The 25,587-nt window shown below is 43.7% G+C and overlaps 1 protein-coding gene across 11 annotated transcripts in view; it reads left to right on the top strand.

The window, feature by feature from the left end:
• Positions 1-25,587, top strand: part of CHL1 (cell adhesion molecule L1 like) — a 148,050-nt gene that overhangs the window by 20,970 nt on the left and 101,493 nt on the right. The window contains exon 1 of one of the 11 annotated variants that reach the window (XM_072934664.1): positions 192-257. The exons of 9 other annotated variants lie outside the window; for them this stretch is intronic. The gene's annotated coding sequence lies outside the window, so the exon portion shown is untranslated. Of the gene's footprint in view, positions 1-191; positions 258-7,692; positions 7,793-25,587 lie in introns of those variants that run through there. One more of the 11 variants, XM_072934662.1, reaches the window with a different exon arrangement.

Below are 25,587 nucleotides of genomic sequence, written 5' to 3'. Positions count from 1 at the left end.
GCTTTTCATCTGTGGCCCCCTGAGCTGGAGCAAAGTTCTGCAGTGTGTGTGGGTGGACCTGGGGCTCCCAGCACCCTTTTGCTCTACTTATCTCCACCCTTCTGAACTCTGTGTTCATATAGACAAATCCTCATCCTGCTCAAAGTGCACCTAGGAAAAGCCTGCTAGGGCTGGGAGAACTGCAGGATGTCATGGCATTCATTCTGCTGAAATAGCAGAGAAGATTTCTTCCCTCTGGATGAGAAAAAGGAATCCAGGTACTTCTCTTTGGAGAACTTGGGTATTGAATAATTCACTGTGTATGAGGGGGTTGTTGTAGCAAGAACTAAGACCACACTGAACCAAATGCCAGCTCATTGTCACTACTCCTAGGCTAAGATTATTGTAGCTCACAATCTGTGTACTGGTAATTAATTGCCCTTCTAGGCTCAGACTTGGTTGAAGAGCTTAGCTGAAGACCTTTGAGCTTGGCTGACTTTGCTGTGGGTTGTTTTTCCCCTGTTGTTTCTATGTAACAAAGTCAGTGCTCAAAACTCAAGGTTGTTGTATTTAGCTTCTTTTTTTCCCTCGCTACTCACTTCTGTTTTATTCATTGACTTCTGTAAGTGCATTTGCATCCTCAGATACTGATTAGTGATTGCTTCTGCACAATAAACAGATGAAAGTGCCTGGTGATATTTGGTGCCTCAGGTTTCTCCTCCCAGTGTGTCCAGGCACCCTGCATGAAGCACACAGTGAGTGATGGCTGTGCTGATGTTATTTTCTGGGGTTTCAGCACTCCCTAGCAGATGTTTCCTTCTTCCTTCATTGCACCTGGACGTGTAAAGATTAAAAAAAAAAATGCAGATGGAGAAGAGTTTATCTTTAAAAGCAATGTTTATCATTACAGCTTAACTCGCTTGTGGTTTCCAGTGTGATTTCCAAGTGCAGATCCTGTTCCATGTAAGAAGGACAAAATTCGGTTGTTTTCTTCATTAGAGCTTCTCTTCCTATTTTCCTTTGCCCCTTGCTAGTCCTCTTTTTTCTCCGTTTATGAAGAAAATGACCAACTTCAGGTGGTTTTCTCCTTTTGTTCGTTTTTTCCCTCTTGCAACAGGAAAGAGTTAAATGAGAGGTGTGGTGAGGGAGTGATTCAGGTTAAGGGAGGGCGAAGAGGAATTTGGGGAGGACAGGGATGAACCTGCATGGATCCATCCCCACCTTTGCTCCTGGTCTGTGGCACAGCAGAATTGAGATGTCTTGAGCCAGAGGTGAGTCTGGGCAGGGCTTTTCTGTGAGAGAGCAGCTTTTGAGGAGATTTTCACCAGCTGGTTCCCAGTCTGGCTGAGAGAGCTGCAGACAGGTGACCTGAGACAGCCCAGCCTGTCCCTGTGCCAAAAGCAGAGCTGCCAGTGTCCCTGCTGAACCCTGCCCGTGTCTGCAGCCAGGGAGCTGTGGGGAGGTGACACCTGCCCTGAGATTTATCCTCAGTGCAGCACCAAGGGGCCTTTGCATTGCTCTGGGTCCCCAGCCTGGCCCTGTGTCACTGTCCCTCCTCCTCCTCCTCTTCCTCCTCCTCAGAGCATCAAAGGCAGCACCTGGGCTGTTCATTTCTGCTCCTGAGGGGGCTTTAAAGGTGGGATGAGCCCACGTGAAGGGCTCTGATGGCTGGGGAGTCTCTGTGCCCTCCTGGGGAATACAAAGTGTGACTACAAACAAGCCAAGCAGCAAGAGCACGAGGCTGCAGTCCCAAAGAATCTAAACATTGCAGTGAGCCAAAGTCCTCTGACCTCCTGGTACAGCTTAGCTAGATGATTTTAGCACTTTCAGAAGTCTCAGTTCAACTGTCCATTTTTTTGGGAGGCCCACGGGATGACTCTGCAAGGTTTAGGTCACTATTCAGAACAGCATCCTGGCTGGAATGAATGGGAAAGGCAGAAATCTACTGAGAGGAGGAGGAAAACAAAACAAAAAGGGGCAGAATTGGGCCCATCCACCTTTCAGTGTGTGTCTGCTTTGGTGACTTTTGGAGTGTGACACAAGCAATTCCCTGTCAGCCTTCCCTGCTGGCTGACACAGAAGAGGTGGCTTTGAATGCTGCCTGCTGTGCTTGTGTGGCACTTGAAAGGAGAGAGGGCTGCCTTTAAGGAGTCTTCCCACAGCTTTAAAGGATATTTGAAAGATGCAGCTCTCCCTCCTGTCACGTGCTGTTCCAGCATTAAACCGATGGAAACCTGGAACAATGTCTCAGTAAAAAATGCCCCGTGCCAGGGTGCACCCCCAGTGCTTGAAATAAAGACAGTCCTGATGAAAGGAAAGGAAAATTATTATTGGGGGGCAGATTGTTTTCTGTTTGAAAACCCCCTAACAACGCTTTCAGCTAAAGGAGTTATTAACTCCATGTTTTTTTTTTTTGTTTTTTTTTTTTTAACACATGCATTTTTACAGAATGCACCATTATTTTTGCAGTTTACTGAAGTCAGAGACTGGTTAAAAAGAAGAGATTGTCAGTAGGTTTGGGAGCAGCCACATGTTTTTCCCAAGGTTGTTCTTGTAGGTCTGTCTGTCCATCACTAAAATCCTTCCCTCTGGGAAGTTTGTGTTGGTTGATCTGTATGTCCACTTGCATCCATTGTTGTTCTTCTAATTTTGTTGATTTTACTTCTTTATAAGCAAAACACACCAAACCACAATCTGTTTGCTGAGTTCAGTGAAGTTATTACCTAAATTTTGGGTTATTGCTCAAGTGAATAAGGGCCAAGTGTTTTATTTTTCACAGGTTATTCTTTCATATCACTCCACCAATGACTTTGTTCCAGTAAAACTTCATTGAGAGGATAGATTTTAGAGGATTTCAGTTGTAAGTCAGAGGAGATCCTGAATTTTTTTTTTATTACTCAATTTTACAGGAAAAAAACTGTATTCAGGACTTGCTTTGAGTTCTGCCAAGGCATTGCTCAAAACTGCAGTAATATTGGTCATTACCATCCCCATTCCTTTGAGATAAATATTCCTTTTGTTGCATCTGGGCAGAAGAAAGTGGCACAGAACTAAACTACTGCTATCTGCCAGTTCTAGTGGCAAATTTTATTGAACATATTTGAAGGATAATCCATGGTGACTTCCAGGCTGGATATTGTCCAGGCAAACCCCTGGTGAAGTCATGGCACCACTGAAATGGATGCTCAAACTCCCAGTGACCTCAGCAGAATCAGCTTTTTGTCCCAGGAGTGATGAAAATCTAATTTACAGCCTAACCAGTTTGAGGAGGAGGCGTAATGGCTCAGGTCCTTGACTGATACAAATGAGGCTGGTTCAGCTGAGGGTGATTGAGTTTCCCTGACTTGATCCTTGTGGGATTTTGGAGAATCCACCATCCACATGGGCTCTGCAGGCAGGAGAGTTGGGAGTTCTGTGACTCTGCCTCCTCTCAAGTGTCTTGTGTTGTGACTGGGAACAAATACCCAGCGAAGATCACTGAATATTCCTGTTTTCTGAGCCACACAAATGACACCAGTGGTGTGTAGGGTAAGGAGGAACAGTGATTAAAGGGCTGTCCCAGCTGTACAGAGCTAAGCCATACCTGCTCCATTAAACTGACAGGGTTAGCGCTGAAATCCACAGTAATTGCTCAGGGTTTACCACCTGCATGACAAATGCACCTTTCTGTTATTGACTGTGTGAGGCTGGACTTAGGCTTCTGCCTAAATCTGGGATTTTGATGATTTCTGCCAAGCCTGTGGATTTGCAACCTCCCTGCTGTGTGTGTGCAGCGCTCAGCCCGGGGTTCTGCTCACCCTGATTTTGGCTGGTTCCTGTCCAGACAGTGCCTACCTTTTGTTGGAATCTGAAGTATTGATGATTCCCAAATTGTAGAAAGTCTCTGTCTGTCAGCCCCGCTGCCAAAGCAGAAGCCATAATTGGTCTGTGCTGGTTTCAAGGTGGTTTATTCTGTTTATCTCTAACATGTTCTGCTGCCCTGCCGCAGCTCTGTCCTGCAGGGCAGCGTGTGGGGCTCTGCCCTCAGTGGGATGGTACAAACATTAAATACCACAAACTACCTGTGCTGGATTTACAATAACGTGCCAATATCTGTCACCTACGTTGGACAGTGTGTCCCCAGCCTGAACCAACAGAAAAATGCCAACACCACAGTGAAACATGGAGGGCATGAAGAAGGAGAAAAAGGACAAGGCACACCCAATTTCCTCCATCTTGTCCCCATTGGACCCCTCATCTAGAATCCTAAAATTTTACTTTTGCACCCGTGCCACACTTAATTATTACTTATATCAAACACTCAGAGCATGCAATTCATCCTGTAAGATGGAAAACTCTTTTCCATGGCCAGAGATCACAGCCAGTGTCTCTGGGGGCTCTGTCCAGGGGGGTTCCTGACCCCTGCCAGGGTCCCAGACCTGCCAGGGCAGCCAGAGGGATGCCCTGGATTCCCACACTTCTGGGAGAGCCTCAGGCTGGCCTTTCTCATTATATCCCAGGGAACTGCTGAAAATGGAGCTGTTTGAGGTGTATTGCAGAACAAAGCTTTGCTAAAGGTGAATTGCAGTCAGCATGGTGACACCAGAAAGTAATCACAGAGGGACAGAGTGGCTTGGGGTGGAAGGGACCTTAAAGCTCATCTCAACCCTCCCCCTGACATGGGCAGGGACACCTCCCACTGTCCCAGGTTGCTCCAAGCCCTGTCCAGCCTGGCCTTGGGCACTGCCAGGGATCCAGGGGCAGCCTCAGCTGCTCTGGACACCTGTGCCAGGGCTGCCCACCCTCCCAGGGAGGAATTCCTTCCCAATATCCCATCCCAACCTGCTGTTTCAGTTGGAATCCATTCCCCCTTGTTCTGTCACTACATGCCCTTGTAAGTATTCCCTCTCTGTCTTTTTTGTAATAGTTATTTGGTGGTGCAGCCCCTAAAGAAAAGGAAATTTCTCCCGTTTCCTTCCCTGTGAGCGGGATGCTGCCTTTTGGAGCATTGTACCTCATTATCCTGCCAGAGCAGCACATTTTCCCTGTCAGCCATTCCCCCTGTCAGGCATCCCTGTGCAGTGAAACCTCACAAAATTCCAGCTCTAGAGCAAGAGCAAAATTTTGTCTTTGGTGCATTAAATTATGCCTCAGTGTTCATTCAAGAAAAAACAACCATGAAAACCACAACAGGCAGCAAACCTGGAGGGTTATTCACAATCTTATAATGTGTACCATAAAAAAAAGAAAAAAAAAAAAAAAAGAAAAAAAAAAGGAATAATCTTTCCATTCAGCAGATAAGCAATATTCTCTCTCCAAACCTATTCCACTGTGATCCTCCAAAATGTATGCTGAGCTTGTCTGTGCACAAAGCTCCCTGAAATGGGTGGTTAGACCAAATTTCTCATCCCTGGTTAGGATATAGTCAGGAATGTTGTGAATTTTCACTGCTAATTACATAAAGCACTCACTGAAAAGAATAATGTATGCAAAGTTTGGATGCTCAGGCAATGACAATCCATTTAACCATTTAGAGATTTATGTATTTTATAATCCCTGAACCCAAATGTCCCCGGAGAGGGAATGTGCCCTTAAAAATTTTAGGCCTTTAAATTAAGTGAATTTAAATTTGCTCATTTGCATATTTTCCCTCTCTTTGTTCTGCCTGAATGAGATATTACTCCAGTAATTGAACTGTAATTTCAGCCCAGGTAAATGATGTCAGACAGGCGAGATTGCGAGCGCTGCCTGAGCCGCTAATCCGGCGATTTGCAGCACACCTTGGAGAGGAGAGCCTGTCCAGCCCACTTAGGATCACCCAGCGTGGGGCTGCCACTTGCAAATTCAATCAATCCCTGATGCTAAATGTGCTCCTGGAGCAGGGGCTCCAAGGGATGTGGTGGGAGGAGGGAATTCCTGAGTGCCAGAGCCCACCCCAGGTCAGGGGTGGCTTCGTGTGGTGGAAAAGTCTCTCCTCCAAGCCGAGCTTCCAAAGAAAGGCTCAGCAGTCTCTGGTGTTCGGTCTCAAGGCAGTTTATTACAAGTTATCTAAAAGATTTTCTCCTGGAGCTGCTGTGGTTTGCTCACAGCTCAGGCAGAGGCACACACACACCCTGACATCCTCTCTGACTCCCGACTGCTTCTTCTCTCCCCCTCTGCCCAGGGCTGCTGCTGTCTTTTATATGGTACATTACGTGTTACATGGGTACAGTTTGTCCCCAGTGCCTATTACCTATATTAAATGGTGCTTTTCTATCTTTTATATGGTACATTATGTGTTACATGGGTACAGTTTTTCCCCAATGCCCATTACCTATATTAAATGGTGCCTTTCTACTCTAAACCAATCTGTGAGTGCCAACATCACCAAGAACATGGAGGTGAGGAAGGAGAAAGAGGGAGGACAGGGCAGGACCAAATCCCTCCATCTTAAACCTCTGACCCCCATGTACAAAACCAAAACCCCCCTGTACAGCACTCAAAAATTCTTCCCTCTACTTTGTGACTGCTTCTACTATAATACCTAAACTTTTGTGACTTCTTGTTCTTCCTGCAAGGTTGGTAAATCGTTCCATGGTTCAAACCCAAAATCACAGCTGTTTCCAGCTGCCTGCCAGGGTCTCAAATGCTTCTCAGCTGGGCCCGGAACCTCCAAAAATGTCTGAGGGACGTTTTGAGTTCCGACATCTGGGAAGCAAACTTCTCACTGAGCTGATGTCATGCAGAATTCCAAAGGGGTTTGGGGTGGAAGGGACCTTAAAGATCATCCCGTTGCAGCCAAGCCCTGTCCAGCCTGGCCCTGGACACTTCAGGGATCCAAGGGCAGCCCAGCAGGCTGAAGGACAAATAGGATCCTTTCACACAGGGATTTTATCTGAATCCATGAGAGTGCTGGAAAGCCAGGGTCAGTTGTGGTGTCAACAGCTGAAAGAAAGGGTTTACAAACCTGGAGAGTCAAGGAAATAACCACAATATTGATTTGAAGAGTGGAGGAAATTCCCTGCAGTGAAGAGATTTAGAGCTCAATCTGCTTAGCTCATCAAAAAGAGGATTGAGAGGGGACTTGATTACAGGGACAAGTATTTTCATGGGGAAAGCATATCCAGCTTTTTAATCAAGAAGAGAAGAGAAAAACCAGATCCAATAGCTGCAAGCTGGAGCCAGACAATTTAAAATTAGACATTAAAGACAATTTTTTTTTTAATCTGTGATTAACCACTGTAATGAACTGTGATGTGTTCAGACGAAGACTGGATACCTCGTGTGACACCATCAAACACGAGTTGCTGGATATGATTTGCAGAGGATAGGAAAAAACACAACAGAATGTGCTGTACAGAAAGGTGCAAAGGCTTAAAATATGTGAGAGTTGAAAGGGCAGTCAAAGGAAGGAGAAAGAAAAAGGAGGAACTTACATGGGAAGCACAAAAATGAGGAATAGAAGTACTGAAAGGACAAAGAAAGGAGATTCAGAGCTTCTGTTTAGGAATATTGGAGCATATGTGTGAGCAAAGTGAGTTTTGGCATTGGGAGCACCTTGGATGTTGGCAGAGCTGGAGTCATCTGTCTCCCAGTCAAAACAGCAATTTTGGATTCTGGGCTTTGTTAATGGGTAAGCAAAGGATGTGTGTCCTACCTGTAAGAATTGGCTGAGTGGGCAGTAATTATTCCAAAAGCCTGTTGGAATATATCAACCTTGTTGATAATTTTCTTTCTCAGTGGACATCCCAACAACTGGCTTTGCCTAAGGCTCCCCTGGAAGCTGCTCTCAAATCAGAGCAGCCCTTCAGCACTTGACTCCTGCCATTGTGGCATCCATTAGGAATGCAGAGAGGTAGGAATTACTCTATGCAATCCGATTAAAGATCCAATTAAGTTGGAATCCTCTCTCTGTTAGTGACCAATACCACATGCTCAACACCCTGGGAAAAGCCCCAGACCTTCCTCCCTCCTCCCCTGAACTTTGATCATAATTAACGAGCAAATCGTCCCTTAAAGAGTTATTTTATTTTATTTTATCTTTTTTAATTTTAATTTTTCCTTCTTCCCAGCTTGGCTTCCATCCTAAAACATGAGATCAATAGCCCTTATATAAATTCTTCTCCTGCCTTGGGGAAGTATCATTATTAGCACTTGAAATACCTAATCATTCTCTTAATCATCCTGCCCTTTGTATCAATAACTTTTCTCGTGTCAGACAGGTCGCAAAGTTAATTATTGTGATTTTCTTTCTTGTTTTAAACGTGCTGTATTTTAATTCCATTGTGATCATTGGAGTGACTCTTTGACCTTATTTCACCTGTTTTCTTAAATGCTTGTGTCTGTCATGTCCATTCCTTGAAACACTTCATCTGTGCATGAAATCCTGAGGATTCTTCTCATTCCTTTCTTAAAGGGACTTTTAATATTTTCCTTTGGTTTTTTCCTCATTTAGTCCTTTTTATCTCTAATTTTTAAATGCAGTTCTGTTTTGTGTCAAAGGCAAAAATAAATCGGCGCATCTAAATTGCTAATAATTATTATTAACAATTCTTTTAGTCCTTTCTAAAGGATTCTGTACAGAATCCTCATCTCAGTTGCATCTTGAACACCTTGGGCTGCTGAGCAGATGCTTCCTATTGAAGTGATTTTTATTCATTTTTGTGGAAAGCAAACAATCCAATTGAATCCCTCTTCTCCTGCAGCCTCCTGAAGGCCAGGGGCTATTTGGGGAATTTAACTTCAGTTACATCAAATGAAACAAATCCATTCTGACCCTTGAGGAAATCTCATGTTTTAGATCATAGGTTGCTTCTAAATATAGGGATGGGAAATTAATGTCTCCCTGGATGGATGATCCTGTAACTGTCTCCTGCAAGGGTTTTCACAGTTTCCTTTGAACTGAGTGGCCTGGTCATTTCTGAACAGGCTGAAATTTGAGTGAATAAAGTGTTTATAAAATATATATCTATTTAGGGCTATATATTTATATTTTTATATATGCCTGTGTGCACACCATTAGTTAAATTACTGTATTTGTATGGTTTTTTACAGAATCGTTTAACTATCATGGCAGCACATGGAAAATAAAATCATTTGGGAGATACATCTATAGATATATCTTTATTTTTGTTTCAAAACCATTTTGTGCAACAGGCAGTAGCTTTAGCCTCGGGCTTTTGAATCTGATATTACATTTATCTTCCCTGAAAATAATCAGAGTACATCAACATCTGATGTGCCTGAAAGGGAAACAAACACAAGTGAAGCAGCTGAATATGGAGCATATGAAATGTTTTGAATTATTCCTGAGCTATGAACTCTGAAATTTGATATTACACCCCTATGATGTGTTTTCATGACTGTTCCCCTACAATTACTTTTATACCTTCTCTTTATAAATAAAGATAATTGGGTTTTTGCCTTGTGTGGGCACATGAGAAGTGCTGGAAAAGCTCATACACTAAAGTTTATTTCTTCCTAATAATTAATAATTAGGTGTTGCCTGAGAGGTGGTTCAGATTCCTTCTGCTTTAGGATATTGTTTTATTTGGGTGCTCCTTTGTGAGGAACAACTTTATAACTTCATCCTATCTTTGGCACTGGCACTCTCAGTGGCAGATGTTTTGACTCAGAAGATTCAGATTTATATTTCTTCTTTTTTTTTTTTTTTCCATAAGTGACTTGCCCCCCAGGCATTTTTTGACAGGGAAGATATAATTTCAAATTAAATGTGAATGTGGAGGCTTTCCAAAGCTCCAAATTGCAGAGATTTCTCAGCGTGGCTCAAGGAGAAATAAAATTCTCCATGCAGATGTGCTGCTGTGATGGGAGGGGGCAGCTCTGGTACCAAAGCCTGAGTTCATTTCCTCATACAAATTTGGACACAAGAGAGGCCCTGTCCATCACTGAGCTGCTTCCACTTCACTCTTTAACAACCCTTTGAAACCTCAGAAAGGCCAGAGGGGCACAGCTGGATTTTCCCTTCTACCTTTTCCCTTTCACCTCCAGATGGTGACTGGTGCTTTAACATCTTATTTATCAGTGACTCTCCAGCATCAGCGAGAACAGGTGTTTTAAAGAGGGAGAATTTGGTGCCAAAACAGGAATTCAGAGGGTCAAGAAGGACTTTTTGTCCCTGCCAAGCTCTCATTTTGGATGGGGAGAAGGGCAATGAGGAGAGGATGTGCCTCTTCATGCAGTGGGGTTTTCTCAGCTATTTCAGGAAATTGGTGTCTGTGATTTGTATGTCTTTTGAAGGAAAAAAACTTCACACTCAGGATCTAAAGCATGAAAGGATCTAAAACGTGAAAGGATGTGCCAAGTTTAAGAGCAGAACTTTCTTCCTGATGAAACAGAGCACAGAGGAACCTCCGTGTTCCTTGCTTAAACCTCCAGATTCCTGTCCCAGCCCTAACAAGGTCAGGTTTGCAATGTCTGGAGCTGCTCCTCTTTGTGTGGGTTCTGCCTGACTGAGGACATGACATCTCCTCACAGTTTGCCTTTCATTTCCCCACCTTTATTCTCTTTTTCAGCTTCTGCTCCAGCATTTGGCCTGTGTTTCACCTCTCGCTCTGCTCCTCCCTCTGCAGTGCTCCCGTCCCCAGCACTGCTGGCTCTCAGGGCAGGGGGTGGTTCTGGTTTTTAATATTTTAAAAGTTTAATAATACTAAAATGGTTATAAAAATAATAATACAATTAGAGTAATAAAGTTTAGAGTTAGGACAATTACAAGACAATAAAAAGCAAAGAATTTCGGACATCTGGATGCTCTCGGACAGTGAGTCACAAAAAACATCTCTTGTGAACAGAGGAATCACCCTTAAACCAATACACTTGTTGCATATTCATACATCCTTCATGGTTATGCATACATTCTATTTTAAACAAGAAACTTTGTTGTATGTCAACTGTTTCCTTTAATCCCCATGGCATCATCAAGTCTGAGCAAGGCCTGAAGAAATTAGTTTCTTCTGATACAAAGCCATAAATTCCTCTCCTTTGGAAGATTTAGGTGTTCCTTGAAGCGAGTATCTCATCCCAAAAGAAAAAACTTCCCCCACATACATAGTCTCTATTTTAACATTATGTTTTAACCTAAAACTATATTTAACACACTACGTAAGAGAATTAATACAGCATAACTTTCTAACATTACACATAGAATATCCATTGTAACATTTGCGAAAAGCCAGTCATAAATATGCATTTATCACACTAACCAGGATATTTTGGGGGGATCAGTGTGGTTTGATGCTCCTGTCCCCAGCACTGCTGGCTCTGAGGGTAGGGTGTAGTTCTGCATCCCCTGGGGTTTTTCCAGCCAGGATATTTTGGGGTCAGTGTGGTTTGATGCTGATCAAGGACTGTTTCCACCTGGCATTTATTACTTTATGCACCTCTTCGAAATGGTGGAATTGCAGAAAACTGTGTGCAGGCAGGACCTGTCCCTCTGCACCAAAATCTCTCTTTTTCCTTCCTCTGGAGCACCTTTTGTGAGACATGGCCACTAATTTCCTTTGTGTCCCCACATTCAGGAGGTTTTTCCTTCAGTGCCGAGCATCCAGCCTCGGAAAGGAGTGAGAGCCAACTCGGAGAGCTTTAACCCATCATAAATCTGATGTCCTCGGGGAGAAGGGAGATTAAGGAGCCCAAATTCTCCAGGAGATTGTCACTTGGCTAATGATGATTGTAGCCCACGGCAGTCGGGGATGATAGGGCTGATACTTAGCAGGGGTTGTGAACCAATTAGTCTGCTCAACAAAATACTTGGTCCATTGGGTGCAAATGTTAGGAATATTTATAGGGCTGGCTCAGCTAATCAAAACTGGAGAAAGCTACTTAAGAGCCTGTCCCAGGCTCTGCAGAGGCCCTGGGATTACACAGCTGACAGATAAACAAATGTTTGCCCATGTAAATATTAGGACTCAAAGACTGTATTTGAACTCTTTCTCAGTTTCCTGGTGGTGTAAAATCAATTAGGGGTGATTAAAGCACGCTGGAGTGCACTTCCCTGCGGAGAGCAGGCTCTGATGGTGGCTGTCCATGGGCAGTCTCCTGTTGGCTTCTCCCAGCTTGGATTTTGGGGTGTCCCGTGGTCCAGGTGGGGGTGTCACATCAGCTGGCCAGGTAAAATGGCAGCAGCATAATGAGAATTCAGGATTTTCTGACGTGATTGCATTAATTAACTGCCCAATGCTTCAGCCCTGGGTGTTCCTGTCAACTCCTTAACCCATTAACTCCCAAACCTGCTGACTTCCCAAAACATGGCACTATTTGGAAATAAACATTGGTCTCACATTTAGAGCTGTCCAGCACCTTCTGCTGCTGAGGCAGAGACTTGGTCCTTGTATAAAGGCTAATAGTAGAGTTGGAGAGAAAATAATTCATCTTAATGTACAGGCTGGCTTAAATGTTTCCAAGGGTTTCTCTACTGGCTTATTTATTTATTTGCATTTCATTTCAGATTTTCAGGGTTTTTCCCCCCCCTCTGATCTCAGGCCTCTGTAAAACAGAAAAGAGTAAGGAAAATCCACAGGCTTCCCTGAAAAAGCTTTCTGAAAGCTGAGAGTATTGATTGTTGAGACTGAAGGAATAAACGTGGTTACACATATCTTTACAGAGAATCTGCAAATAGAAGAACAGCTTCTAACCCTCCTACTCAGCCTCTCACCAAAACATTCTGCCTTGCTGTTTTCCAGCTGTTATTTTACAGCAAGTGATCATTTTGAAATACAACCATTTTGGATTTGGGGCTCAAGGTGGTTTTTCTCCAGTTTATTTGAAAAATAACACATTAAACTGGGGCATTTATTGCACTTGGCAAGCTCTACACTAGGTCTTTACTTAAAGAAAAATCAAATTTTAATAAAAGCCAGGTTGCAGATTGTTCTGGCGAGCACAATGTGATTTTATTTTTTTTTATTATTGTTATTATAGTTTTTTTTACACCCTCCTGTGTGTAAAAGCTTTCTTTATGCTGCTGCTACTCTGGCTGTAAATGGCTTTAAGTGCAGTGGGTTTTAATATACAGATGTTCTTTCTGATGGCTCCTATGTGTTGAAAATGACATAATGTCTTTTTCGAGCCTGAAAAGCACCATTCTCATTGGTCCTGGTCATTGTGTTAATAGTGCTCTTTATTTGTAGGTTTTCTTTGGTTTTTTTTTTTTTTTTCTTTCTTTTTGTTCATGTGTGTATCAGAGACACAACAGACTGGCAGTTAAACGGGGTAAAAATGATCTTTTGGAGAGGATGGTCCAAGTCCATGGAGACTCTCCAGGGATCTCATTAAAGCATTCTTTCCTAATCCAGTGTACTGCAATATCAGCTCTCTGAATCCCCACAGTGTGCCTTCCTGATAGGTTAGTTTACACAGAATTAATTGTCTAATTTCGCAAACAACCAGTACAGTGCACATTGATTTTTTATTTATTTATTTATTTCCCTGTCTGTTTTTAATCTGGTGTGTTGCTCTTGTGGATTCTGCTTTGTATTTCAAGGTAGTTTTTACAACCCATCTCTACTTACATCAGTTTGTCATAGCCTATATCACATAGGAATTATTATTTATTTTTATCATTCTTCTTTTTGTCCTTCCAATATATAAGGATTGCTGGTCATTTAAGCAATAATTTCCTGCATAAAAAACCCCAAGTATAAAGAGGTTTCAGAAAAGCAAATTCAGATTGTTTAAGGCTTCAGTGGTTTAGATGCTCCAGAGACAGATCCTGAGTGGGGAGCTTGGATTTTCCTTGTCCTCAGAGGTCACCTGGCTGCTTTGGTGGCACTGGAATAGCACAGGGAAAACGAGCCTTGCACAGAACAAAGGACCAGCAAGCTGATACAGAAGCAAAGAAAAATACATTTGAATGAAATCTCATGGACTGGGCTGTGAATTTGGCTTGAACAGGTTTTTTAATCTATTTGGAGGATCTGTTTTAAGGTAAAGTTATTGAAATGTAACTTGCACACAGAGGATTTTTGCATTAGAACCAGAGGATTACTCAGGTTCACAAAGGCCTTTAAGATCATCAAGTTGAACTTAATGACTGTGGTTTTTAACCACATGAGAAAGATGGATTTACTCACAGTGTCCCTCAGTTTGATTTGGGCAGGGCAGCTGCTCAAAACCTGCTGCTCCTAACCCCCTGCTCCAAACTGCTCCCTGCTGCCCTCAGGACACCCCTTCCCTTCCCTTCCCTTCCCTTCCCTTCCCTTCCCTTCCCTTCCCTTCCCTTCCCTTCCCTTCCCTTCCCTTCCCTTCCCTTCCCTTCCCTTCCCTTCCCTTCCCTTCCCTTCCCTTCCCTTCCCTTCCCTTCCCTTCCCTTCCCTTCCCTTCCCTTCCCTTCCCTTCCCTTCCCTTCCCTTCCCTTCCCTTCCCTTCCCTTCCCTTCCCTTCCCTTCCCTTCCCTTCCCTTCCCTTCCCTTCCCTTCCCTTCCCTTCCCTTCCCTTCCCTTCCCTTCCCTTCCCTTCCCTTCCCTTCCCTTCCCTTCCCTTCCCTTCCCTTCCCTTCCCTTCCCTTCCCTTCCCTTCCCTTCCCTTCCCTTCCCTTCCCTTCCCTTCCCTTCCCTTCCCTTCCCTTCCCTTCCCTTCCCTTCCCTTCCCTTCCCTTCCCTTCCCTTCCCTTCCCTTCCCTTCCCTTCCCTTCCCCTTTAGCCAGCACAAAAATTTTTCCTTATGCTAAAAATTAAGGTTAAGGCAGTAGGACAAGGTGAGAGAAAGGACAAGTCAGCCTTATTTGGAAGGGAAAAAAGCGCAAATAAAGCAGCAAAATTATCCTCAAACCCTGTTGTGATTCAGAAGATGTGTTAATCAACACTAGGATTTCATCTTCTGTTTCTCATTTACATACACAAAACATTTTCTTGTGTAACAAGTGTGCATTTTGGACAATGTTAATGTTCTCTGTGTTCCTTCCTTTGCCAGTGTGTCTAGGATGGTGAATAGAAAAGAAGTCAGGGAAAGTTTGCTTTGCCATCTCATTTATTGTCCTTTTAGCTCTTGCTTCTATTAGAGAAATCCAGGAGCAGTGGGAATTTACAGTGGGAATTTACATTGCCACAGCTGTTCCAAACTCCCTTTGCAGCAGGGATTGTATCTCCCTGTCACACACTGGATGGGAAAAATGAAAAAGGTAAATGGGATTTCTCCATCACCCCCAAAGTTCCCAGGAACTTCACACTGGGCTTGAGGAGACCTGAGGCTGTTCCTTGTTAGGAGGGAACGTGGGACAATCCTGCCTGGCCCTGTGACAGGGATGTGACAGTGAGCAGGGCCCCCAAGAGCCGCGTCCCATCCTGGCCCCGCTGGCAGCGCGCACGTTCCCCTCCTGTCAGTTCTTATTTCGGGCTGGTGACATCATACACTAAATAACACTTAAGGCAGGTCTCTTCCTGTTAAAAGAGAAATTCCCAACACAATTGGAACCTCTGGGGCCTTTGTCACCAACTTCAGTGGCCTCAGCTCCCACCTCGCGGCTCCGTGGGAGGAGGAATAAATTGCTGCGCGACCGCGGCTGTCGGTGCGGTGCAGGGAAGGATAATTAGCAGTCAGTCACGGAGCTGGTTGTCTGATGAATAATAGAACTGAGTACAAGCGAAACGTTGCCTTCCAAGTGGGTAAAGTGATTTTAGCAGATTAACATGAGTGTAGGCAGCCAAGAAATATGGCATTAAAGTGTGAGAGGAGTTCTAGACAGAAGACATCAACTTTTCCGTCTGTCTGGCGTCCAAAACATGCTGTGGGTTTTTATGTAAATACTGCACCAGGAAGTTGTTGGGGATCAAGAAGTCAAAGTCTTGTGTAACTGGGATTTGTTTCTTCTTTTTTTTTTTTTTTTTTTTTTGTGGAAGTGGGTTGATGTTCTTAGAGGAGCATGAGGGAGATTTCAATGAACACTCTTCTCTCCTTTTGCTTCTTGTCAAAAATACCTTTGGAACTTGTTAGAGGAGCTCCTTTGTGAGGTGTTCAAGAGCGGCTTGGATGGGGATTGGAGCAACCTGGTCTAGTGGAAGGTGTCCTTGCCCATGGCAGAGGCTTGGAACGAGATGAATTTTATGCCCTTTCCAAACAAAACCAATCTGTGATGGCACAAGGATGATGGACCATATTTTATTGGAAACCCTGGCTTGGAAACTCTGCTTCCTGACAGAAAGATGGTGAGACCAGCTGGTGCAGCGAACCTGTGGGACAAAGACAGGTGCTGGGTTTGCAGATCTGTTACCTCTGAGCAAAGCAAGCAACAATTAAAGCAGAAGAAAAGCAGCCCAGTGTAGTTTTAATCATTAGTCTCAGTTTGTCGTTGGTCTTAACGCTGCGTGAAGCTTTGTGAGAGCATAAAGGCAGCTCTGTAATGCTGAGCCTTTTAACCAGCCCTGTTTGTGGATTGTGATTGGCAAAGCCATTGACTTCATATTCTTTCATGTTCTTTCTGTTCCCCCCTGTTTTGATGTTATCCTGCAGTCATCTTAGCTGCGTATTAAACAAGAGACTACTTCAATATAAAATGATCAAAGGGCTGGGGGAACACAGGGCCATAAAGAATATATGGAGAGCTCGGGGAGAATGGTGAGTTGAATTTAAAGGCTTTTTCAAGCTGCTTAATTCCTGCTTAGATTTCTGGTGTCACCAATAGGCAACAGTCCCTTTCTTTAAATCTTTTACTAAGGATTGACTGGCAGAATCGCTGTTTTACATGAGGTTTAAAGAGTAAAAGGCCACCCTGAAGGTCAAACCCTAGGAGATTTCCTCTAAGAGCTCATTGATTCTCCTAGATTTTTGACTTGGAGAGAGACCACTCCTTCCTAGATCTGCAGCTTGCATACAAGTGCCTCAGTATGTGCCAGCACAGAAGGCAGGAGCCAAAGTGTAAGGGCAGGAAAAAAATTAGAGAGAAAGATGCTGTGGGGCAGACAGACAATGATCTCAGTCTTGTATCATTCAAACTGGTGACATTATTAGCTACTGGTCCATGAAAAAAGAGAGCAGTATTATTTTATCTGTCTCAGAAATGGATTATGTTAACAATGAAATTGGGCAGGATAAAGATTTATGGCCCCATCTTCAGCTTGAGTAAACAGGCAGAGGACCTGAGTGTGTGGGGATGGCAAAGCTGGGATGGAAATCCTGGGGATCTGGTTTTCTTCACATACAGACACAAACTCAAAGGTGCTGTGACTGCACAGGCAAGTAACTGTCTCTCTTTTTATACAAAAAAAAATTCAGATGAGCATGTTTTGCCTCTCTAACCTCATTAGAGTGTTGGCTTTGTGAGCTGCCCAGTGCTGTGGTAGTGATTAGCAAAAGCCTACCCCATAAGCAAACTCTGTATTTGTGCTATTACCTACTCCTGTGATGTTTCAATCTGATTCATTAGAGAAATTAGCATTTTTATGGACTAATTAGGGGAAAATGTTGCTTCTACTCTTCCTGATATACAGAGATTTTTCGTACAACAAAGCCACAAAGAAGTGAAACGTGCTTCCACCCCCCTAAAAAAGGAAGAAAAACAAAATGATTATTCTAATTAACATAGAATATTGGAGAGATTTGAACTGAAAACCAGGAATTAAGAGATGGTTAGATTGCTGTACTACTGGCAGTTTGTCCAGTCTTTCTGAATTTGAAATTCCAGCTCTCTTTCAGCTATTTTGGTTCTTGAGGCATAAAAATATTTTAAAAGCTGTCAGTCAGTCACTGTATTTTTGTGACAGTTGCAAAATGCACAGTAATGAGAATGAATAGTAATGAGTGCATTATTCAGCAGCTATAAATACCAATTGATTTCCACTGTAAGTTTATATATTTCAGTCAATGTGCATTTTTAGCTTTATATTTTCCTCCTCTTTAAAACCAGGCTCAGGTTTTATAAGACTGTAACTAACAATCATTCAAACATGCCTTGGTTTCCTTAATGAACCACTTGCTTTTGAAGTTTAATTCTAAATCTCTCTGTGTGTCACTTGCTGCTGCTCACATTTTCTGTTTGCCAGGAGGGTAAAAATGGGTGTCTGGGACTAAACATCTGAGGTGGGCTCTTTGCAAGGGGAAGTGTTTGGGTTTTTTATTCTTTTCTGAGAGGGTTGAGTAGCATTATTTTAATCAGTGCAGACATCTCCTGTTTTGATGGGTATGTTGTGATAATGATCCTGCTTTGCAGAGGCTCAGGGCAGCAAACCCCTCATTCTGGGCTGCTGTGGAGAAGGCAAAAATCATCTTGCACCGAGGGGAGAAGTTCAATTTGGCCTTCTGGTGTCAGGGGAGGTGGATCAGCCTTTAATTGGCTCCAGCTGACTGGTTTTGGGCCATGCTGTTCCTCACCTGCAGTTGGATGCTTCTCAAATATGTATGGAATTTTTTATTGCATCTGAAAGCGTCACACAAAGTCAGAATAATTATTTAACATGATCCTTTGCACTCTGATGAGCACAAGTGAAGGGGAAACTTTAACATTGTGGAGGGATGTAAGTAGGAAGGGACCTTTGGAGGTTCTCCTGTTGAATGTTGGGATGACTTTGAACTTAAATCTGCTTGCTCTGGGCTTTGTTGGGTTGAAAACAGGAATTAGGCTTCTCTCTCCATGCTGGACAAACCCAGTTCTCCCAGTTCTCCTCCAAGAGAGATAGCCTAGATACTAAGAATTTTAAACTTTCTGTGTTAAAAAACACAGACCTTCAAAAAACCACTTGGAGTACCATAATAAATTAAGCATCTTCTCGATGACCTTTCTTGCTGAGGGATTGTTGGTGTGAAGTCTTGGTGCCTGTCTGTGGGCACAAGGAGTTAACAGCACACTTCAAGCCTCGAGTGCCGGTGTAAAGCACATTGAATTGATGACTTTTTTCAGTTGCACTTTCCTCCTTGTGCTTTCAGCAGTTCAGAAGTTGGGATGCTCAAATTGCCCATCTTGACCTCAGCTGTCTCCTGTGTTAATCAAATGTCCTGTGCTGCTACTTAGGCCATTAGCTGGGACTCGGAAGTTTTATTTCTGGCTCTGCAATTATCCCACTGCTGTAATTTCCTTATCTGGACTGGGGATAAATAACAAAGCTCTCCTTCTTCGCAGAAGGCTTGGAGATTTGATGATGAAAAATGCTATATAAGGGTTCAATGTTGTTATGGGAACAAATATCACTTTGTTTGCATGGCTTGACCATCTTAACAAGCAAGCAGAGAGTTGATGATCAAATCAAGATAAGAATTGAACAAATGAGGGATAATGAGCAACTTCAGACTATAGACTTCATTTTTTCCTTCTGCTTGGAAGTTACTCACTTTTTTATGTCTGTCTGTAGAGGTTTTTTTAGCCTGTAAATAATTTTCCAGTTGGTGTAGAAATCTTAATTCGCTTCTTTCGTCATTTGCTTATCATTTTAGATGGCAAATAAGTTACTACTTAGTTTGTATGATCATTAGCAATCTCAGCATAGAATCACATATTATAAGGTTCGGTTTCCAATTTCAATATTGGACAGTTTTCAAGTGCATTTAAAGGGCATTTCCTGGGGAAAAAAACAGTGAAAATTATAGCTTAACAGTGAACTATCTTTATAACAGGAAAAAAAATCATCCTTCATTAAAACTATGCTCTAAATCTCTTATGAAAAGGGCAGCAGAAAACTGATCATTTAAAAAATGCTTTCAAACTTCCTTGCCTGTTATTTTCACTCAGTGCCATGGGTTAGGTCCTTGTGATCTTTCAGAGTTCATGCTCATGACAGCTTGCATGGAACTGACTTCTGGGTTGTAGAGTGGGAAAAAAAAACATCCTCAGTTCAATTTGCATGCAATTTTTAACCAGGAAACAAAAGGAAATGGTTTGTAATGGGGTAATGGGGTAAATAAATTTTAACTTCAAAAACCTACAAAAATTTCTTTGAGTTGAATGCTATTTACCTTCAAATTGAGAGAAGGTTTAGATGGGATATTGGGAAGAAATCCTTCCCTGTGAGGGTGGCTGGCCCTGGCAGAGGGTGCCCAGAGCAGCTGTGGCTGCCCCTGGATCCCTGGCAGTGCCCAAGGCCAGGTTGGACAGGACTGGGAGCAGCCTGGCACAGTGGAAGGTGTCCCTGCCATAGCAGGGTGGGACTGGATGGGATTTAAGGTCCCTTCCAACCCAAATCTTTTGGGAATTTTGTTTCTCTATGCTAAGAGTTGTTCCAGAGTGCCTGAGAACGACCATGACTCTGGGTGTCAATAGCTGGAAAAATGTTTTTTTGAAGATTTATACCTTCAAAAACACAGAGTGAAGTTTTCTGGCCACTTTCATTCCTGAAACCCCAATATAGTGTTAAGATTCCATGGGTCTCCTGGAAAATGGTGGCTATTTCTCAGCTGCTGTGCAAACATTTGGGGTGCTGCTTTCGCACTTGGAGAAATCCTTTTTTCAGCCCACGTGGTGTTGTGTTCGCACATCCCCCGTGGTGAGGAGCTCAGAGCAGGGCTGTAACACAGCTTTGAGCATTAGGAGGTTGTTCAAAACCAGTGCCAGTGCTTCCTGTACCTTGGGGACATTAAGTGTCGGAATCTGAGGTATTGATGATTCAGAGATTGTAGAAAGTCTCTGTCTTTCTGCCCCGCTGCCAAAGCAGAAGCCATAATTGGTCTGTGCTGGTTTCAAGGTTGTTTATTCTGTTTATCTCTAACATGTTCTGCTGCCCTGCCGCAGCTCTGTCCTGCAGGGCAGCGTGTGGGGCTCTGCCCTCAGTGGGATGGTACAAACATTAAATACCACAAACTACCTGTGCTGGATTTACAATAACGTGCCAATATCTGTCACCTACGTTGGACAGTGTGTCCCCAGCCTGAACCAACAGAAAAATGCCAACACCACAGTGAAACATGGAGGGCATGAAGAAGGAGAAAAAGGACAAGGCACACCCAATTTCCTCCATCTTGTCCCCTTTGAACCCCTTATCTAGAATCCTAAAATTTTACTTTTGCACCCGTGCCACACTTAATTATTACTTATATCAAACACTGAGAGCTTGTAATTCATCCTGTAGGATTGAAAACTCTTTTCCATGGACAGAGATCCCAGACAGTGTCTCTGGGGCTCTGTCCAGGGGGGTTCCTGACCCCTGCCAGGGTCCCAGACCTGCCAGGGCAGCCAGAGGGAAGCCCTGATTCCCACAATGAAGTGCAGTCATTCTGACTGATAGGTGCTAAGTGCACCAAATTTCACCCCAAAGAGCAGGCAGGCTGCTGCGTGCTGTCCGTTTTGCTCGCTGACTTTTATGGACTATCAGGATTTATTGACTCAGCAGGGGAACGCTGACAGAGGTGATTCTGCCCCTCTCCCAGGTTCCCTGAAGGGGCAATAAGAGCACCTGGTGTGCGCTGTAAATTTAAACTCAACTCGTGTGTGTCGTGGCATGGTGTTTTTAACTGCTGAGCGCTCACTGACGGTGTGAACATGAAACCTGGGTGATTCTGCACAGACCTTGACATTTTCTTTAGGGGAAAAATGGCTCTGCTGGCGCTGGGTAATGACAAGGCTCAGAGAGAGACTGTGCAGCAATGAGCCTTTGCATGGGTGCCGGAGCCAAGGTGATTTTCTCCTGGTAACTATTCTAACAGCTTTTAATGCCCTACATCCATATGATTAAGTTCAACACCTGAATTATGTACTGGCAAAGAGCTATAACATTTCTTATGCCTGAGCAATTGAGGGCCCAAATCTGGCCCAATAGAGTTGATTTACAAAAATCTGTTCACGGCTGCCTTCTTTTACTGATGCAGTAAATCACAGGAATTGTCAGCCAGCATCATGTGGTGGGCCCAGACAGCTGTGATTAGTATTGCAAGGCTCTCTTCATATTCCAGTAATAAATAAACAGTTATTTGAGCAACTTGTAGCACTATGCTTGGAGTAATTATGAGCCACCTTATTTTATATGTCCCACAGAGTAGACACATATTTTTATTAATTTCTTTTTCCTGGTGGGAAGAGTTGAAATATGGGCAAAGCATGTCTACTAAACTAGACTTCTTAATATTACTCCTGTAAAATTAATATTTCCTACTGTTGCTAAAAAGAAAATAATCATATTATTTAAGGAACATAAAAATGCTTGTGCTGACTCTTCTCAACACACTGCATCTTTGCTGGGTTGTGTTCAAAATGCACATGGGTAAAATTACATCGAGGACGTTTGTTTCTTTATTAAAGAGTTTCTTTTCTCTGTTGCTTTTCTTTTTCTCAACCCATATTAATTTTATGTACTTGGTGTTAGTCAGAAGACATCACTGTAAATACTCCCCTTAGCACATTTGCATTGCTATGGGATCCATAAGCTGTAAGGACCTTGACCTTTTGCTGGGAAAGTTTATCCACTTCACCCCGTGCTATTTTCCAAGCTGGTTAAGGCATCTTTTTATTGCTTGTCAGAACCTCCTCCTTGCAAACCCTTCAGCTGTTAACATGCACAGGGGCAGCTCATGCCTCCCTGGTGGAGCTGATGGGGACAGTGCCCAGCCCTGGGTGCTGGGATTTAGGTCCTCGTAGTAAAATGAGGCAAACCCCAGCTCAGGGAAGAAATTATGATATCTGGCTCCAGATCAGGAGGCTGAAGGATAGCTTTATTAAAACTATATTACATTATTATACTATTAAAAGAGATACTAACCTATTCTACATACTCACTTCTTACTTACCTAAGTCAAACTCATGACTCTGTGCTGAGACCCCAACACAGCTGGATCCCATTGGTCACTGACCCCAAAGAACTTCACCAGAATCCAACCCAGCCATCACTGCAGGTGAACAATCCCCACACCACATTCCACATGGGGAGAACGAAGGAGCAGAGATAAAGATTGTTTCCTCTTCTTCTCTCTGTGCTTCTCCTGAGAGACAGAATTGTGTCTCTCTGTCCAGAGAATGGGATTGTCACAGGTCCTTTTATCCCTTTGCCGCCCACACCTCCCTGACATAGGATCAGCCTTGGTGTGTGCCCTGAGAGCAGAGCCAAGGCAGGTTGGATGTACAGAGCAGTGCTGGGGGAGCAGGTTGGCTTCAGGAGCAGCCAGAGCAGTGCCAGAGCTCCATCCTGGCCAGAATTCCTCTCCTTTGATGCCATTCTTCTTTCTCAAGTCCTCCAGGACAAATCTGTGGATTACCTTCCTCTGTTCTGCAGGTATCTGCAGCAGGCTAACTAACATTACAGCACAACTAACATTTAAATATTTATTTGTCATTTCCAGAGCATTACCTGAGCCTGACTGGCAGGTTTTGACTTTGTCATTTGTGTCTCTGTTGAGGAGCAATGCATGGATGGAATGTGAAGGTCACATTGCAGCAGGGACTGCTCATCCCTCTTTGTTTGCTCCTCCTGTGCCAGCCGGAGGTGCAGGAGCCTGGGAAGCTGCTGGTGCCATCTGTGGCATGGCCAGAGGCAGTGGGTGATGCCAGCCCTGCTCCTGCTTCTGCTCAGACACCGAGCAGCCCCAGCTGGACACGGGGATGGGGGATGTCCCCAGGGCACCTCTGTGCCCTGCTGCCTCTCCCCTTGCTGTGCCAGGCAGGAGTCTGAAAGACAGAGTGACTGTCCTTGTGGGACATCAGGACAATAAAATGCTTTTGCAGGAACCCAGACATGCAGACACTCTGCCCATACCCACAGAGGAAAAGATTCTATTTTCATTTCTCGGCTTTAAAAATCCCAGCAGATTTACCATACCTGGGAACCTCACTTTGATTCAGGCCACAAGGTTTCCAGGACAGTCAGAAATCCCAGTTAGGAAGGGATTTTTCCCTTGTACCCAAGGCATGAAAACCAAACAGGCTACGTTTTCACTGCAGACTGGAGGCAGGTTTCTCATTAAGACAGACCTGATTTCTGTTATTCCTCAGTGAAATAAACCCCGTGGCTGATTTTTAAACTTAAGGAACTTGCTGCAGCCAGAGAGCCCAGCTAGGGAGGCCAGAGCTGGCTGTGCCTTGTTGTTCCACAGGAAGAATGATGGTCCTTCCCTTTTCCCTTTGTTCTCCTTTTTCCCCATTTCCCCCCTTTTTTCCCCCTTTTTCCCCCTTTTTTCCCCTTTTTTCCCTTCTTTTCCCGTCTTTCCCCCCTTTTCCCCCTTTTTCCCCCTTTTTCCCAGTTTTCCCCCCTTTCCCCCCCTTTCTCCCCTTTTCCCCCCTTTTTTCCCCCTTTCCCCCCCCTTTTTTTTCCCTTTTCCCTTCTTTTCCCTTTTCCCTTTTTTTCCCTTTTCCCTTTCCCCTTCCCCTTTCCCTTCCCTACAGCATCACCCTAGGTGGGAACACCTGGAACAGAGGCTTCTGAGTCTTAATTTTTTTCCCCCCAAGCTTTCCTGCACTTTTCACTGGAAATATTTTTGATATAAACCCTTCAATCTGACAGCTTTTTCTTTTTGCCTGTCCTCTGTCCAAACAGTCCACTAATAACTTCAGCCCCACAGACCTTCTCTCCAGGAAATGCCATTAAGATTTTCTTTTAGCAAAAGTCAGAAGCCCTTCAGAAATCCTTTATCAGGCCTGGTTTTTCCTGTTGTGGTTTGCCTCTTGCCTTTTTTTTTTTTTTTCTTTTCGTGGATAGCTGTAATTTAAAGCTTACAAGATCGATAAGTCCAAGATGCACAGCATAAATGGGAGAAGCAGACAAACAGCTGGTAAAGATAGGAGACAGCTGATAAAAATGAATTTAGCTATAAAGCATTTGAGTTACTGTTCTCTGCTGTGATTTCTGAGAGAGATTAAAAAATAGGAGGAGGGAGAGACACAAATCATCATTCCCTCCTCCCTCAGAATCAGGTTGAAATAGTGTTGAATTTCTTCTTTTTCCTTCCTTGTCTCTAAATAAACAGGAGATTTTTTTTATTTGGAGGAGAGCTTTGAATCAATTGCAGGAGAATTGGTGTAATACAGAGCTAAGTGGGGGCAGTGTAATGGCAGAAGTCTGGACCTGAGGTAATAACAGCATCTTGTCTTGAACTCCCTGAACCCAGCCCTGTGGTAAACTGAAATCCTGGAAATAGCCTGTTCTGCCCCAGTTTGTGGCAGAAGGATTTTTCCACTCTGCTTTGCAGCCCTGGTGAATCTGTGTGGGGCTGGGCTGGGGTTTGCTCTCTTTTCCAGCCCAGGCATGTCTTGCAAAGCTTCGCCCAGGCTGGCACAGCTTGGTTGGGCTGTGCCCAGCTGGCACAGGCTGTGGCTGAGGAGATTTGCATTTGGCATTACAAATTGCAGTCACATTGCTTTGGGGAGGTGGAGGCTCTGAAAGGCACTGCAGTGCCAGCAGCAGAGCAAACATTGCTGAGCTAAAGCCTCAATAGAAGTCAAGAAGGATTAAGGTGCAGCTGAAAGTAGAACTGGGGTTCCTAAATCACCACAGAGCTTTAGAAAATGTCTTCTGTTCACACCAAAACCATAATTTATCGACAGAGGGGTCAAACTGTAAATATATATGTGCTAGTGAGTTGTGTTTCAGTGAAACTGCAAACTTCTACTGATGGGGAGATTCTTATAAGTGTTCCCTGTGTGCTCACCGCCAAAGAAACTCCCTGAAAGGCTAAAGATGTGTGTGGCAATAAGCACTGACATTTTATATGTTTACATCTGAAGTTGGCTCTGCTTACCCCAAAAGATCAGGGACACTTTGCAATATGAATTTGAAACGTTCTGGGAGAAGA

This window comes from Taeniopygia guttata, chromosome 12, assembly GCF_048771995.1.
Source record: "Taeniopygia guttata chromosome 12, bTaeGut7.mat, whole genome shotgun sequence".
NCBI lineage: Eukaryota > Metazoa > Chordata > Aves > Passeriformes > Estrildidae > Taeniopygia > Taeniopygia guttata.
The sequence above is the reverse complement of the archived record's forward strand: the minus strand, read 5'-3'. Positions and strand labels throughout refer to the sequence as shown.